Below are 17,121 nucleotides of genomic sequence, written 5' to 3'. Positions count from 1 at the left end.
CAGACTGAAACAGGCTCCAGGCTCTGAGCTGGCAGTCAGCACAGAGCCTGACTCGGGGCTCTAACCCACGAACCGTGAGATCATGACCTAAGCGAAAGTCGGACGCTCAACCAACTAAGCCACCCAGGCACCCCTGCAACTCTTGAATCATACTGTACACCTGAAACTTATATGACACTGTGTATTAATTATACTTTAATTTTTAAAAATCTATAAAATAAATTCTCCTTGTTTATTTCTTCATTTTTAAGGTTGTACTTATTTGTGGACCTCTATTTTCCAAATAACTTTTAAGTAACTTTATTGTGTCCTCAAATATCTAAATAAATCTTGATTGGTTTATGCAATAAATTTATAGAAGAATAGACATAGTATTGTTATCTGTATAACATCAAGAAATTCTATCCACAACCATGGAATGTATCTCTATTTGTCTTTTATTAGAGTATTAATTTTTCCCAAAGAGAGTATGAGGTAAGTATAGTAATGGGAAGATTTAGCATGGCCTGTTTGTTAGGGTTGTTCTTGGAGTATCTTTGTCTTCAGAGATAAGGATGCTCTTTTCCTCTGGCATAGGAAGGGTTCCTCTCACATAAGAATTAAATGATCTGTTTCAATAGAGAAGGATTGGGGAGAAGATCAGAGTGACCTTTCTGCTTCTGCCATTTTCTCAAACTCCTTCAGCTTAAAATATTCAATATGCCCAGGTGCCATATTTGAGGTTATAATGTCCTGAACTCCATCAGGTACAAAGAGAAATCCTCAAGTATTAATTAGATATAAGCTGCAAGAATGCTATAGGTCAGTTCTGAAAGATTTTAAAAATGAAGAGAAATACAATATTCTGTGCAAATAATTTCTATTTTCCAGTTCAAATCTAATGATTTTCAAAGTGGATCTTTTACTTAGAGTTGCACCAGTAGAAAACTGAAGGGGAAAAAGTTTTGATAATGAGCAAAAAAATTGGTAATATAACTTAATTTACTGGGAAAGTGACTTTAAGGAAAACAAAGCAATCTATAGCAGACTGATCACAAAATTTAAACCCCAATGTGTTTCATGCTTAATTCTTTAGGACCTAAATTTTGATTATAAAAGATTCTCATAGAAACATTATTCGATGAGGGAGAAAGAGAAAAGCAAAGACTTTCCTCTTCACTCTCTTCCTATACACTCTCCCAAACATTACGTGATAGCCAAGCCTTGCCAATATAATTCTACTTAATCATTTCTATGAGAATTAAGTTGCCAAATTTTTCATCAAACATCAACTACATATTGGAAAAATACAGACTTTGTAGCACATTTAATTTAGTGTTCTACAAAAAAGAGATTATGTAAAGACTGAATTTATACATGTAAAGCAAATGGAAGAAATAGTGTTATTTTTCTGATAGTCTGTGCTGACATCAAATTTAACCTTGGGGAGAAAATAGAATTTAACCTTAGGATACCTGGAATGAAGTATTTTATGATGGAAAGAAGTTCAGAAATTAGCCCAAATTTTTCACTTCACTTAGAATAAATAATACCTACCTCATTTGAAGCAAAAAAAAAAAAAAAAAAATGGTTTTATGCTAAAGAAAAAAACTACAGAAGAAACTAAACACAAACACATTAGGGGTTGAGGAACCTAGTCACTGTTATTTTTTAAAAGGGCTTGTTGGAAAACACAAACTTGGATCACAATCTCCATTGAGTAATACAGTTCTATAGCTAGATCACTGTTATCTGTGATTCTAATCTGGGATAACCTGACAATGTAACCATGCCTAAGAGATCTCTTTTGTTCAACAGCATTTTGTTAACCAGCTGTCTTTTGAGGTAGAAAACTGAATTTGTTAATATAAATAACGCACAGGGAGGATATGAACAGTCAAAACAGTGTAAAAGGCCTCAATCTAATTTTTATCTTCCTGTCATCCTGGGTTGGTTCCCTGAGAGACAATAATGAAGAGCAAAGAGGGAAAACTCTTACAGGATATTTTACTCTCACAATTTATAGTAAATTGTTTTTTGACAGCTAGCTTAGGGCTCTGCCCCTCCTCTTCTAAGGAATCATGCAAAAAATGTGTGAGCCTAGGAGTCTAAGGCAGTATTTTTCTTAAACTGATGATGAACACACAGCCAAAACTGAAACCCAAGGTCACAGATAATGGAAAATACACCATAGGCATTTTCATTGCCTTTATGTTTTTAATGATGTCTTCATTGTCTCTTATTGGGTTTTTGTTTTGTTTTCTTTTTACAGTTGCTTATGTTTCCTGCTCTTTGCCGATTGCTTCCCGGCTGGCACTAGTACTTCCATAAAATATCTTAATGGCCCCCTGCAGGGCTTCTGTAGTGAAGGGTCTGCTAATGTTTCCATTATGACCCTTGTCTCAGAGATCTTTATATCACAGTCATCTTAATTTGCATTAGACCATGGGGAACATGTCACATAGGTCAGTTTTGGGAGCAATATTTTTTGGTACACTTGAAAAAAAGGATAGTATAAATTCCTCAGCAGTTGTATAGCTCTGGAGCACTTAATCTAGTTACAGTAGCATTTGCTGGGGTTTTAGCTGAGTAACTTCCATAAAAGTTAATTGAAATTATCTGAATGAAGCCTCAGGTGATGCTTTGGAAATAGAGACTAACCTTGTGATTGCCTTGTTCTCCTTTCACCTTTTTCTCTTGTCTTAAATAGTAGTGCTGTAGCTGATTGAGCTAGAATGTCATCTTATAGATGAAAGTGGAATGACCTATTAATTAAAAACAAATTGTATCTTAGTTTAATAAAGCCTTCCAATATAAATACAAGGCATTGTTTTGAAATGTCAGAGTGACCTAGGATAATGATAATAGAAAGATGCAAATGCCCAAGGCAGTGAGTCCTCAGGAATAGACATGCTGTCCCAGTGTGAGGTTGTCACACTTGTGGAATCAAAGGGAATTAAATACTTCTTTGTGAAATGCTTTGATCTATTTTCTTGTTATAAAATGTGATGAGTATTCCAAAAATTTCATTTAAATCCTGAATTAGTGAATCAAGAAAAAAAATAATCAAGAAATGAATAGAAAAATATAAGGGAAGGATTCTAGTAATACCGAAATATGTAGATGGTTTAAAATTTTTTTAGACATTTGGCGTCCATTTAGTCTTTGAATCTTTATAACAATCTTTTGAATCATGGAAGAGATTCCCATTTTTAAGATAAGTAAACAAATTGTTGACTGACAGCATGTATTTTGCAGACAGAATTGGATTTAAATCCTTCCTTCCTGTTTCCTAAGTGAAAGTTTGGGGCAAGTTAGTAAATTTCATCTTACGAACTCGCACATGGGGAATGTAGTGTTACTGTCACAGGGCTGTTGTAGGAGACCGATGAGATTCATATATAGCTTCACACAATCCTAGCACAAAGAGGGCACTTAAACTGTTTTCTCCTCTACTTTGTTTCTTTGAGAATATGGGGACTTACTTAATGTCACAGATGGTTAATAGCAAAGATAAAATTAAAATATGAGTTGTTTGACTTTTGACCTGATTTTGTCACACTCTATACTTTGTCCTTCAATATTTAAAGTTAATTCACCAAATATTCTCATATAATTTTACTTTAATTTACTCATTAATTATCTAAGCAAATTAGAAAGGATTATATTTGAAGAAGCATGATATAGAACAAAGTATTTTGTGAATAACAGAACAATATATGACCTCAAGGAAGAAAATTTCCTTCCTTCTAAATGAAGCCAGAAAAACACAAGGGAAATCAGAAAATTTTGTACCGTCTTCCAGAAATCATGAAACAAAATGTGTAGAATCTACCACAGGGTCCTACAGAAAGCTAAAATCTGGAATGTGAAAATTTAAGGAGATAAAGTTAACCTATATAGGTAATAACACATTGTGACCTTTCATTCTTGTTATCTAAATCACTCTCTAGTGAGCTATTTTACAGAGAGTATCTCACAGGATGTGTTGTGAGGAAATGCTCAGATTACAGTGTAATTATGTCTCCATTTGCCTGAAATGGTCTCTGTTTCAGTTTGTTGTCCTACTGTAATTATTAATAGGTCAGCTTTCACTCTCAAAAAGTGTCCATCTTTGGATGATGAATTACACGGTCACCCTTTCAATTAAGGACGCAAGCCCCTGTCATGAGGAGATGTAGCATTCCATCATAATTCTTAACCCAATACCAGGTACATCATCACTTTGGCTATGTTCATTACTCCTTGTCACAATCCAACCCCCAGAGATTAGGGCTCTTTGTAAAACAGAGTGTGAAACTAGGAAAGATTGGGACCACAGGGTGAATAGCTGTAGGAACAGGAAGAAAGCCACAGTGGGATACATATATACTACATTGAAATTAAGCATTAATGTTTTTAAACTGTTTCTAGAGAAGAAAGATGAATAGCGGATAGTAGAGCATCCAAACAGAGTCTCCAGGTGCTAGAAGTCAATTTCTAGTGTAGGACCCAATTACATATTCAAAGCCACAGGTTTGGAGTACATATGCAATTATTGATAAAATTGTCACTATTCTTAACAGCCACATCACCTAGTCCCTTTGGGCCATTGTGATTAAGTTTTCTAGAAGGCTTATTACTGAAAATAATTTTATAAATTATTCCTGAGAAAATTTATCATATGTTATGCTAGTTAAATATGGTCAGTTGATTGTCTTAGTTTCTTGCTGGTGTGAATAGACTAACTCCTGTAAACCAGTTGAATTACTAGGCTGAACCATATGAAATTTAACCATTTTGACTTGAAAGCAGAATTGTATCTGGTTTAACCTAATATAATCCTATGAAGGAGGGTAAAGGAAGATAGAAAGCTTAATTTAGCATGGTAAATGATCCTGAAGCATGAGAGAAAGGGGGAGAGAAGGGCAAAGAGAGGGAGAGGGGGGAGACAGTAAAGAGAGAGAGAGAGAGAGAGAATAGGGAAAAGCCACTAACAATGGTTATTGAGCACCTATTTCACATGACAAGGAACAATGCCAGATGTCTGAGACTTAAAATAGACACTCTTTTTTCAGTCATGGCATAGGCCATTGGGAACTTGAATGAAGAGTTCATTGTCTAGTTACTCATCTTGCTTTTAAAGATAATTCTGATAGACCAGCTTCTCTTCCTCCTTTTCAGTTTTCCTCTTTTCCTTTCTATGTTTTCTTCTATTCCAGAATATTTTGATATTAATTTGCAATCATTTTCCCTCCTCACTCTGAAAACCCAATTTCCTATTGCTCTAAAGCATCTATTTCACTATGGCATATATTAGTTACCTGTTTTGAGATCTGTGCCTCCTCTCAAAGCACCAAAATGTAAGCTCCTTGAAGACTGGGAATGAGAATTATTCATCTTAATTATCATGTGAAATACTTATTATATTTCTGGCCTTAAATGCTGCCCAATAAATTCCCATTAAAGCAAATAATGCCCGGTGTGCATTGGAGTGATATCTAGACGATGCCCAAGACTCAAATATTAACATATTGATAATATAGATGTAAGAATTGCTATTCGCTCCCCAGAAATTAAATGTAGTCACTGGACATTATGTTTTGAGATCAATTAAAATAATTTGCTTTTCTCATATATGTGTAGCCTTTTTTTTAATGTGAACATTAATGGGGATTATTTTTCATTGCTCAGAATGAAAATAAAACAGTTTTGCTGCTTTTGATTCAGTGTTTGCTGCTTTTTAATGCAATCATGCCGAAAGATAAAAAATATTACTAAATGATATAAAACATGATGAAAATTTTCTGTGAAAAGCTACATAAACCTTTAACTATTTATTTTCCTCTTACCTCTCTTCTTGAAAGAGACCTTGAACCTGGAACCTGAATCACTCTTGCCTGTCCTAAGATGTCAGTGGAAGATGGGGACAGCCAAGCTGGAAGGTCACCAAGAGACTTGCTAATGCACAATTTGTCTTGCTGCCTGCATTTCACAATTTCTAGAACATTGAATCTACCTGAATAACATAATAGGAAATACATAGCAATTTACTCCTTAAAACAAATAGGAATCCATCTACACGTATATTGGGGTAGAGATTATACACATAAACACACACAATACATATTTCATTTTAGATTTGAGAAAACATATAAGAAAATATTAATATATCAGTTGAAATTTTGTTCCACAAACATTACACAGTATATTATATTGTATATATATGTTTTACATAACATATATGTGTATATGTTACACCTTATTTAAACAGCTTATTATTGTAACTCATTCTATTAATAAATGGATATATTGCCCTATAAATACACTTTTCTTGAATATATATTTAAATATGCATTAAGTAGTAATTTTTGAATAGGTTTATGTGTTTTCTAGAGGATGTTTTCCAAAAGAATCACCATAGTGCTCTCCAAAACCTTGGGAAACCAAAATCTAGAATTATGAGTTTAGCAGTGAAAGATTTTTAGCAAAATAACGATTTGCCCTTAGCATACTGTCCCTGGTTCCTCTGGTAGACACAGGCTGTGCTAGAGTTGAAAGCTAATGTGTGCTGTCAGGTAAAGGTCACAATGACTCAGGGTTTTACTCTGTTCTTTGCAGGTATTTGGGTGAAAGGCATCAAACTGATTCACAGAGTAATCACTTTATTGTCTTAAGAATAACAAACTGAGTTCTAGTGAAAAATTTTAGTTTGGCATCAGGGGAACATATTCTAAACAGTGTTTGTTCTTTAACTCAATTTATTTAACCTGAAACAAAAACAAAAAAAGTATACCCATTTCTCCTGCTGTTAACTCCCTGCCTCTAGGAACCACCAATCTGTTCTCTGTATCGATGAGTTTGTTGGGAGAAACTATATATATATAATATTATATATATATATAATCATTATATATATGTATATAATCATGCATTATTTGTCTTTGTCTGACTTATTTCATTTAGCACAATGCCCTCAAGTCCAGCCATATTGCTGCAAATGGCAAGATTTCATTATTCTTTATGGCTGAGGGATACTCCATTGTGTATATATGCCACATCTTTATCCATTCACACTGTTGGATACTTAGGTTGTTTCTACAATGTAGCTATTGTAAATAATGCTGCAATGAACATAGGGGTGCATATATCTTTTTTTTTAAATTTTTAAAAAATGTTTTATTTATTTCTGAGAGAGAGAGAGAGCGTGAGCAGGGTAAGGTCAGAAAGAGGGAGACACAGAATCTGAAGCAGGCTCCAGATTCTGAGCTGTCAGCACAGAGCCCGATGTGGGGCTCGAACCCACTAACCGTGAGATCATGACCTGAGCCAAAGTTGGACACCTAACCAACTGAGCCACCCAGGCGTCCCTGCATATATCTTTTTGAGTTAGTGTTTTCATTTTCTTAGAATAGTATACAGAGTGGAATTACCGGATTGTATGTCAGCTTTTTAAAAAATTTTTGAGGTACCTTCATACTGCTTTCATTAAGGTCTTCACCAGTTTACATTTCCACTAGCAGTGCACAAGAGTTTCTTCTCCTCCACATCCTTGCCAACACTGGTTATTTTTTGTCTTTTTGATAAGAGCCATTCCAGTAGGGGTGAGGTGAGCATGGGTTATCTTTCCATTTATTTGTGTCTTTAGTTTCTTTCACTAATGTCTTACAGTTTTCAGTGGGTTTTTCTCCTCCTTGATTAAACTTACTATTCCTAGGTAATTTATTCCATTTGATGCAATATAAATACAATGTATTAGTGCATAGAAATGCAACAGATTTTATGTATTTTGTATCCTGAATCTTTACTCAATTCGTTGATCAGTTCATTTATTAGTTTGCAGTTTTTGATGAACTCTTTAAAATTTTCTACATATAATGTAATGACATTTGAGAATAGTGATAGTTTTACTTTTTCCTTTCCAATTTGGATAATTTTATTTCTTTTTCTTGCCTAATTGCTCAGGGCTAGGACTTCCAATATCTTGTTGAATAAAAGTGGTGATAGTAGCTATCCTTGTCTTGTTCCTGATCTTAAAGGAAAAGATTTCAGTTTTTCACTATTGAACATGATTTTAGCTGTTTGCCATAATGTCAGTTTGCCATATATGACCTTTATTATGTTGAAGTAAAGTCCCTCTATACCTTCTTTGTTAAGAGTTTTTAGCATAAATGGATGTTGAATTTTATGAAAAAAATTTTTTTCTGCATCTAATGAGTTCATTAAATGCTTTTTTCCTTCATTTTGTTAACATGATGTATCACACTAACTGATTTGTGGATATTGAAACATCCTTGCATCCCTGGAATAAATCCCACCTGATCATGCCATATGATCCTTTTAATGTATTGTTGAATTTGGTTTGCTAATATTGTGTCAAGGAATTTTGCATCTATGCTCATCAGGAATATTAAACTATAATTTCCTTCTCTTGTGGTATCCTTGTCTGGTTCTGGAATCAGGGTAATGCTGGCCTCATAAAAGGAGGTTAGAAGAGTTTCCTGCTCTTCTATTGTTTGGAAGAGTTTGAAAAGGATTGACATGAATTCTTCTTGGAATTTTTGTTAGAATTCGCCACTGAAGCTATCTGGTCCTGGACTTTTGTTTATTGGTAAGTTTCTGATTACTGATTCAATAACCTTACTAACAATGTATCATTTCAGATTTTCTATTTCATCATAATCCAGTCTTGGTGTATTGTATATTTCTAGGAATTTTTCCATTTCTTCTAGTTTGTCCAAATTGTTTGCTTATAATTATTCACAGTAGTTTCTTATGATCCATTGTATTTCTGTGCTATCAGTTATAACATCTCTTTCATTTCTGATTTTATTTGAGTCTTGTCTTTTTTTCTGGGCGAGTCTAACTAAAGATTTGTCAAAGATTCTGCATTTTTATTCAAAGAAATCTTTTATTTCCATTTATCTTTGCTATGGTATTTGTAGTCTGTTTCATATGTCTGCTCTAATCTTTGTTATTTTCTTCTTTCTACTAACTTTGGCCTTCATTTATTCTATTTTATTAGTTCCTTGAGGTGTAAAATTGATTTATTTGAGATTTTTCATGCTTCTTGAGGTAAATTTCATCACTATGAACTTTTCCACTTAAAACTGCTTTTACTATATCCTATACATTTTGGTATATATTTTCAAATTTGTCTCAAGATATTTTTTTATTTCTCTTTTGACTTTCTCTTTGACCCACTGGAAGTTCAATAATTATCACATTAGTGAATTTTCCAGTTTTGCATGTGTAATTAATTTCTAGCCTCATATCTTTGTCATCAGAGAAGATACTTTATATGATTTCAATTCTCTTAAATTTATTAAGATTTGTTTTGTGGCCTAACATATGATCTATCTTGGAAAATGTTCTATGTGCACTTGAGAAGAATGTGTAGTCTGTTGCTTATGGATGTAATGTTCTATAAGTATCTTTTAAGTTTATCTGATCTAAAGTGTCATTTAAGCTGATGTTTCCTTTTTGAGTTTCTGTCTGGATGATTTATTCACTGATACAAGTTGGGTATTGAAATCCCTTGATATTGTATTGTGGTCTATTTCTCTCTTTAAGTCAGTTAATATTTGATTTATATATTTGAGTGCTTCTATGTTGGTACATAAATAGTTACAAATGGTATTATCTTCTCCTTGGATTTATCACTTTATCATTATTCAATGCCCCTCTTTATCTCTTATTACTATCTTGGTATTGAAGTTTATTTTGTTGCTTTAAGTATAGCTACTCCAGCTTTATTTTTGGTTTTCATTTGCATGGAATTATCTTTTCCATCCTTTCCTTTTCAGTTTACGTATGCCCCTATATCAAAAGTGAATCTCTTGGGGCGCCTGGGTAGCTTAGTCGGTTAAGCATCCCACTTCAGCTCAGGTCATGATCTCACGGTTCGTTGGTTCGAGCCCCGCATCAGACTCTGTGCTGACAGCTAGCTCAGAGCCTAGGGCCTGTCTTCAGATTCTGTATCACTCTCTCTGACCCTCCCCTACTCACGTTGCCTCTCTCTCGCTCTTAGAAATAAGTAAAACAGTAAAAAAATTACAAAAAGTGAATCTCTTGCAGGCAGCATATGGGTGGGTCATGTTTTTTTATCCATTCATTCCATGTCTTTTGATTGAGGAATTTAATCCATTTAAATTTAATGTAATTATTGTTTTTTATGTGCTTATTTTCAATTTGTAAATTGTTTTCTGACTGTTTTTGTAGCTTCTGTCTCTTCCTTTCTTCTTTTTATACTCTCTTCTTTTGTGGTTTGATGACATTTTTTACTGGTATGTTTATATTCCTTTCTCTTTGTCATTTTGGTTTTGTGGTCACAATGGGGTTTACATATTATAACTTACATCGGTAACAGTTTATTTTAAATTGATTACAACTTCAATTTGATCCCATTATAAAACTCAGTATTACAACTTTCCTTCCTCACATGTTTATGTCTTTATGTCACCTTTTACATCTTCTGATTTTATGTATCCCTCAACTAATTATTATAGTTTTGTTAATTTCTTTTACTTTTTTTTTTACCTTTCATTACAGTCTTATAAATGATTAATCCACTACTTTTACTCTATATTTACTCCACCAGAGAGATTTTTACTTTTGTATGTTTTCTTGTTACCAAATGTTGCCTTTTCTTTTCAGCTTAAAGAGGTGCCTTTAAAATTTCTTGTAAGGTCATTTTAGTGGAGTTGAACTCCTTTTTAGCTTTTGCTTTTCTGGAAAACTCTTTATCTCTCCTTCACTTCTGAATGATAACTTTGCTGGGTAGAGTATTCTTAACTGGGTGCTTTTTTCTTCAGCACTCTCAATATATCATGCCACTCCCTTCTTTCCTGTAGTTTCTATGGAAAAATCTACTCAAAGTCTTATAGAGATTTCCATATACATAACATTTTGTTTTTCTCTTGCTGCTTTTAATATTCTCTCCTTGTCTTCAACCTTTAACTTTTTTTTAATGTTTATGTATTTTTGAGAGAGAGAGAGAGAGGAGAGAAAAGAGAGGAGCAGAGAGAGAAGGAGACACAGAATCTGAAATGGGCTCCAGGCTCTGAGTTTTCAGCACAGAGCCTGATGCGGGGCTTGAACACAGGAATGGTGAGATCATGACCTGAGCCAAAGCTGGACACTTTACTGACTTAGCCACCCAGGCACCCCTAACTTTTGATCTTTTAATTATAATGTGTTGTGGTGTGGGTCTTTTTGGTCCCTCTTATTTGGAACTCTGGGCTTCCTGGATCTGGATACTTGTTGCAGCCATTATTTCTTCAAATTAGATCTCTGCCCCTTCTCTTCTGAGAGGCCTACCCAGGAAATGTTATTGTGTTTGATGTTGTCCTCTATGTCCCTTAACTATCTTTACTTTTTTCATTCTTTCTTTTTCTTTTTTTCTGCCCTGATTGGAAGACCTCCACTGCCTTGTCTTTCAGTTAACTGAGTATTCTGCTTTATCTAGTCTGCCGTTGAACACTTCTGGTGTATTTTTTAGTCTGGTTATTGTATTCTTCAGCTCTATGACTTCTATTTGGTACTTTCTTATATTTTCCATCTCTTTGTTGAAGTTCTCACTCTGTTCATCCATTGTCTCCTCAGTTTGGAGAGCATCTTTATGACTAATACTTTGAACTTTTATCAAAAAATTATGTATCTCCATTTTATTAAGGTTTTTTTCTGAGGTTTTATCTTGTTCTTTTCTTTGGAGTATATTCCTCTGCTTTTTAAATTTTGTTTGATTCTCTGTGTGGGTTTCTCTACAATAGATGCCTGGTTTTTGTACAATAGATGTTTTCCAAGTCTTAAAGGAATGGTCTTTTACAGGAGGTGAACCTTGTAGTTAAACCCTGTTTCAGTACTTGGTTTTCCTCTTATATCTTTGGTCTTGTCCAAGCAGCTCATTATATTATTAATAGCTTGCTGTAGTTGAGGATATGCCAAGACCTCTTGATGTTCCAAAGGGGGGATCTCAGCACCTAGATTCAGGTTAAATGAAAGCCAGAGCTTCACACATCAGCTTTTAAATGCAAATATGTACAGTCTGATGGGACTTCAAGAATAAGCCCCACCGCCACCAGCAGATCCAGAGCTGTCCTTGGGTGGTAGTCGACAGAAATCAGCACTTCACTTAAGCATAAAAGCTCTTCCCTGGGAGATACCAGCACACTGGAGTAAGGCACAGGGAGAACATTAAGATGGTTCCCATGGGGACACCTGGGTGGCTCAGTTGGTTAAGCATCCAGCTTCGGCTCAGGTCATGATTTCATGGTTTGTGGGTTTGAGCCCCATGTCGGGCTCTGTGCTGACAGCCAGCTCAGATCCTGGAGCCTGTTTCAGATTCTGTGTCTCCCTCTCTCTCTGACCCTCCCTTGCTCACGCTGTCTCTCTCTCTCTCTCTCTCTCTCTCTTTCTCTCTCTCAGAAATAAATAAAACATTAAAAACAAATTTAAGATGGCTTCCATGGCCTACATTCCTTAAGAGCAGCTTCATCATGCACTAGACATTTTCCAAACCTTAAGCTTGCCTCTCAGGCCAAATCTTCAGGACAATCTAAGAGCCCTCCTATGCAGAACAACTGGGATTACTCCTCAGTTCTCTATGAAATGCCCTGGAAGTGACAGCTTGCAAAAACCATCTCTTCAATTGCCACAATCCTCTGGGACTCAAGGATGCAAGCCCCCTTGGCCACCAGAGCCAGGAAATCAAGAGATATTGCCTGGGCAGCAGCTACAAAAACTGGGGAGCCTGGCATAAAACCCAGGGCACCAGATGTGTGTAAATCTCCCCTTCAGGAGACACTGATGCTCTAGAGTACAGCAAAGTGTGAATGTAAAGATGGTGCCTACCGTCCATGGTCTTTGGAGAGGATTATAGTCAGTCCCAAGATGTGTGTTCAAGGAGAAGCTTGCCCTGAGGCCACAGTCACAGTTAGCTAAGAGGCTAATTCACAGAAACACTGAACTGCTGGGTCTGTTGCCTAGGGTGGTAGCTGTTTAAGAACTTTTTCTCTGTTAGTTACAGTCCTATTGGGCTCAAAATTGTAAGCCCCACCAGCCACCAGAGCCAGGAGATATACAGGTATCTTCTTATAGCAGTTGCAAAGCTCAGGGTGCCAGACAGGACTATGAACTCTTTTCTTGGTGACGCTGATTATTACAGTCTCATGGGACTAGGAATACAAACTCTCCTGGCCTCCAGAGCCATGCGATCAATTGATTACAGCAGCTGCAAAAATTGGGGCACCAGACACACATAAAAGCTTCCTTCCAAGAGATACTGGTGCTCTGAAGCACAGCAGAGGGATAAACAGTGCTTAGCACCACGCAGTGCAATTGTAAAGGTGTTTCCCTCCTCCTATACCATGAGCGCATAGGGGTCAACAGTACCTATGCTTGTCTCATCCGCTTTGTGTCTCTCAGCACCAGGCCAGCACTTGGCCCATCATACATTATCAATAATTGTTTGTGAGCTTAATTTAACTTGAAGCGGAAAACAAGTCTATCTTAATTTCCATTATAACCTTAAATTAGCTTTCCATTTCCCGGAAGGAGAGAAAGATTATAAATGAAATGAAATAAGAGTAATGTGGGAGGAAATAAGATAATCAGGTTTGCAATTATTTCACTCTGAGCTAATATTTACTAAGTGTTTGTAAATGATCCAGGCAATTTTCTAGGCAGTGGGTACGCGTCTTTATCCCACTCGATAGATGAGGAAACTGAGGCACAGAAAGGTTAAGCAGTTTGCCTAAACTCACAATGCAGGGTCAGGATTTGATCTAATTACAGAGTCAACACTCTTACTAGACAAATAGTATCCTCCAGAATATTACAGCATCAAACTAAATTATAAAAGTCACTAAGAGGGGTGCCTGAGCAGCTCTGTCGGTTAAGAGTCAGACTTCATCTCAGGTCATCATTTCAGGGTTCCTAGGGAATGAGCCCCACATCAGGCTCTGTGTTAACACAGAGCCTGGAGCCTGCTTCAGATTCTGTGTCTCCCTCTCTCTCTGCCCCTCCCCTGCTCATGCTCTGTCTTTCTCTGTCTCTCAAAAATTCATAAATGCTAAAAAAATATTTTTAAAGTCACTAAGAGAAAGGAAAAGATTTTTTTTAAATATTCACAAAGCTTTCTAATTTGTAGAATACTGATAACAAAAAAGTAAAATAACAAAATTGACAATAAGTAATTTTGCTTTAAATGTTTTTTACTGGAGGGGTGTCTGGGTGTCAGTTAGGCCTCTGACTTCAGCTCAGGTCATGATCTCACCATTCACGAGTTTGAGCCCCACATCAGGCTCTGTGCTGACAGCTCAGAGCCTGGAGCCTGCCTCAGATTCTGTGTCTCCCTCTCTTTCTCTGCTCCTCCCCTGCTCTCACTCTGTCTCTCCCTCACTCAAAAATAAACATTAAAAAAATTTTAAATGTTTTTTATTGGAGGTTAATCAAGCATTACAAATTCTATAGGTGAAGTATATACTAGTTAGCACTTGACATGAACACACATGTACATCCATCAACAAACAAATATTGAGCAGTTATCACATGCAAGGCAATCTTCTTCTAGGGATGGAGACAGGAGGTACAATGGAGATCAAATCACTAACAGACCGAAGGGGGCCACAAGAGGTACATGAATAGCTTCAGTGCAGAATACCAGTACAGACAGTATGATTTGAGAGAGGAAGAGAGTTGTTTCCCCTGGGGATCTAGATGTGGGGAGATTGGAGAACAACTTGCAGAAAGAGAACAAGAGACATTCAAGGGAAAAAACAGTAGTATGACTCAATTGGTGCATAAAATACATAAAGCAGATGAAGGATTTGCAAGATACTGGCCCTGTTGGTGAGGCCTTGAATGTGAGGACAAAGCAAGGAAGGAAGTGAGGACTAAATAAGATCAAACTTCACTGCCTTGTTTCATAAATATTACTCAATATATCTTATTTATCAAAGAGAATGAATATCTTCCTACAAGCAATACAAAGCTACTACAGAATTTTAGGTAAGGAATGACATACCTGATAATTTATCTCGGTTCTGATTTCTGTATAGAGCAGATTAGAGGCTTCTTCTTTGTTTTTTAATTGACTAAAGAATTCATCAGTACCTAGTGACACACACACGCTCGCACACACACACATATATAATTTATAATTTATTATATTATATAATTTATTGCCCTATTTCTTTGCTGTTCCTTCAGTTTGAGGAGTACAGGTCACACTGCAGTCACATTCTAAACATGAAGAGTTTAAGACGATCTGATTTGATGCCGTCCTGCTGGACACCAGAGTAGTCAGGGTCTGCTTGTCTTCTAAGAGCTTAAGAGAAATGAGTGCCAGCTGGAAAACATTACTCTGTTACTCAACTACTCTCTTCTAGTTTTTTTCTCTTTCTTATTAACAAAGATACTTGTGGAAACCGTGAAAAGTAATCAGGGCAAAATACCCTTGGGCTACTTTGATGGAGGTCTTTTCTGTGCCTTTTTTGGTTAGCTGTCTCACAAAACATGCACAGCCAGGATAGATAGATAGATAGACAGATAGATAGATAGATAGATAGATAGATAGATAGATAGATAGATAGATGTTCACTCTCCATGACTAATGCTCTCTAGGATATCTAAGGAAAAAAAGAGTAGTTACAGTCTCAATGTTATGAATTGATTGCATGTTAGGGGTCAAATGAGAAGAAATAGGGGAGGGAATGAGAAATTAGGACCCATGAATCTTATAGCAGAAATAGAATTATGGGGAACCTGGGTGGCTCAGTCAGTTAGGCATCAGATCTTGGCTCAGGTCATGACCTAGGCTCAGGTCATGACCTCGCAGTTTGTGAGCTCGAGCCCTGCGTTGGTTTCTGTGCTGACAGCTCCGAGCCTGTAGCCTGTTTCAGATTCTGTGTCTCCCCCTCTCTCTGCCCCTCCCCTGCTCATGCTCTGTATCTCTCTGTCTCTCCATAATAAATAAATGTTAAAAAAAAGAAACAGAATTTTCTCTCACACTTGATATAATTTCCATATACTGAACGCCTACTTTTATATTTCCTCTTTATATTTTTACTTCTAAGCATACCTTGAAAGATTTGACTCTGTGTTTCTTTCAGAGTTCAATCTTCAGGAGATTTTAGAAGTATATATACCTTTCTTAAAAAATATCTTTAATGTGTATTTATTTTGAGAGAGAGAGAGAACGAGAACAAGTCAGGGAGGGGCAGAAAGAAGGGGTCAGAGGATCTGAAGTTGACTCTGCACTGACTGCACAGAGCCTGACACAGGGCTTGAACACACAAACTGAGATCATGGCCTGGGCCGAAGTCAGATGCTCAACTGATTGAGCTACCCAGGCACCCCTATACCATTTTTTTAAATATAGTCTTAAGATCCTGGAATTTTGTCTTCAGAACAGAATTGAGTAAGCCACTTATCACTCCAGTCTTTAGACTGTCCAAGTCTGTCTAAGTATGCTTTTGTGACTGTCCCTTTAACACCTCAAATTCCCTATGTCAGCAGATTTTATCCTCCTAAAATGCATATCCCTTCTTTTGGGTCATTGAAGTATTAAGTGAACAACAGTCTGTCCTAATATTTATCCCTGTAGCAGTCCATTAGTTAGTCCTGACCAGTTATCATTCTTGATTACCTTCAATCTTAGTTATTCAAGGTAATTTTTTCCTTTATTCAAATAGCTCATCCCTTCGTACCATAATTGCTGACGTTGTGAATCAGTTTTTCTGCACTCTATTATATTTTAAAATGTCTCAAATTATTTGGAAGGTATATATTCATTATTCCTATTTTTTCTAATAAGGGTTTCATGCCCCTTTGTTCAAGAAAATTTTATTAATTTTATAATGCCTCTTTTAGTGAATTGGCATTGCCTCTGTAATTTGATACACTAATTTTTGCACATACTTTTTTAGGTTTTTATTTAAATTCTAGTTAGTTAACCTAAGGTATAATATTAATTTCAGGTGTACAATATAGTGATTCAACACCTAGTGCTCATCACAAAATTACACTTCTTAATTCATCACCTATTTAAGTCATCCCTCCACCCATCTCCCTCTGGTAACCATCAGTTTGTTCTCTGTAGTTAAGAGTCTGTTTCTTGGTTTGCCTCTCTCTCTCTCTCTTTTTACTTTTTGCTCATTTTTT

This window comes from Hyaena hyaena, unplaced genomic scaffold (assembly GCF_003009895.1).
Source record: "Hyaena hyaena isolate Hyena2069 unplaced genomic scaffold, ASM300989v1 scaffold_1252, whole genome shotgun sequence".
Taxonomy (NCBI): Eukaryota; Metazoa; Chordata; class Mammalia; order Carnivora; family Hyaenidae; genus Hyaena; species Hyaena hyaena.
Note: the sequence above shows the minus strand (reverse complement) of the source record.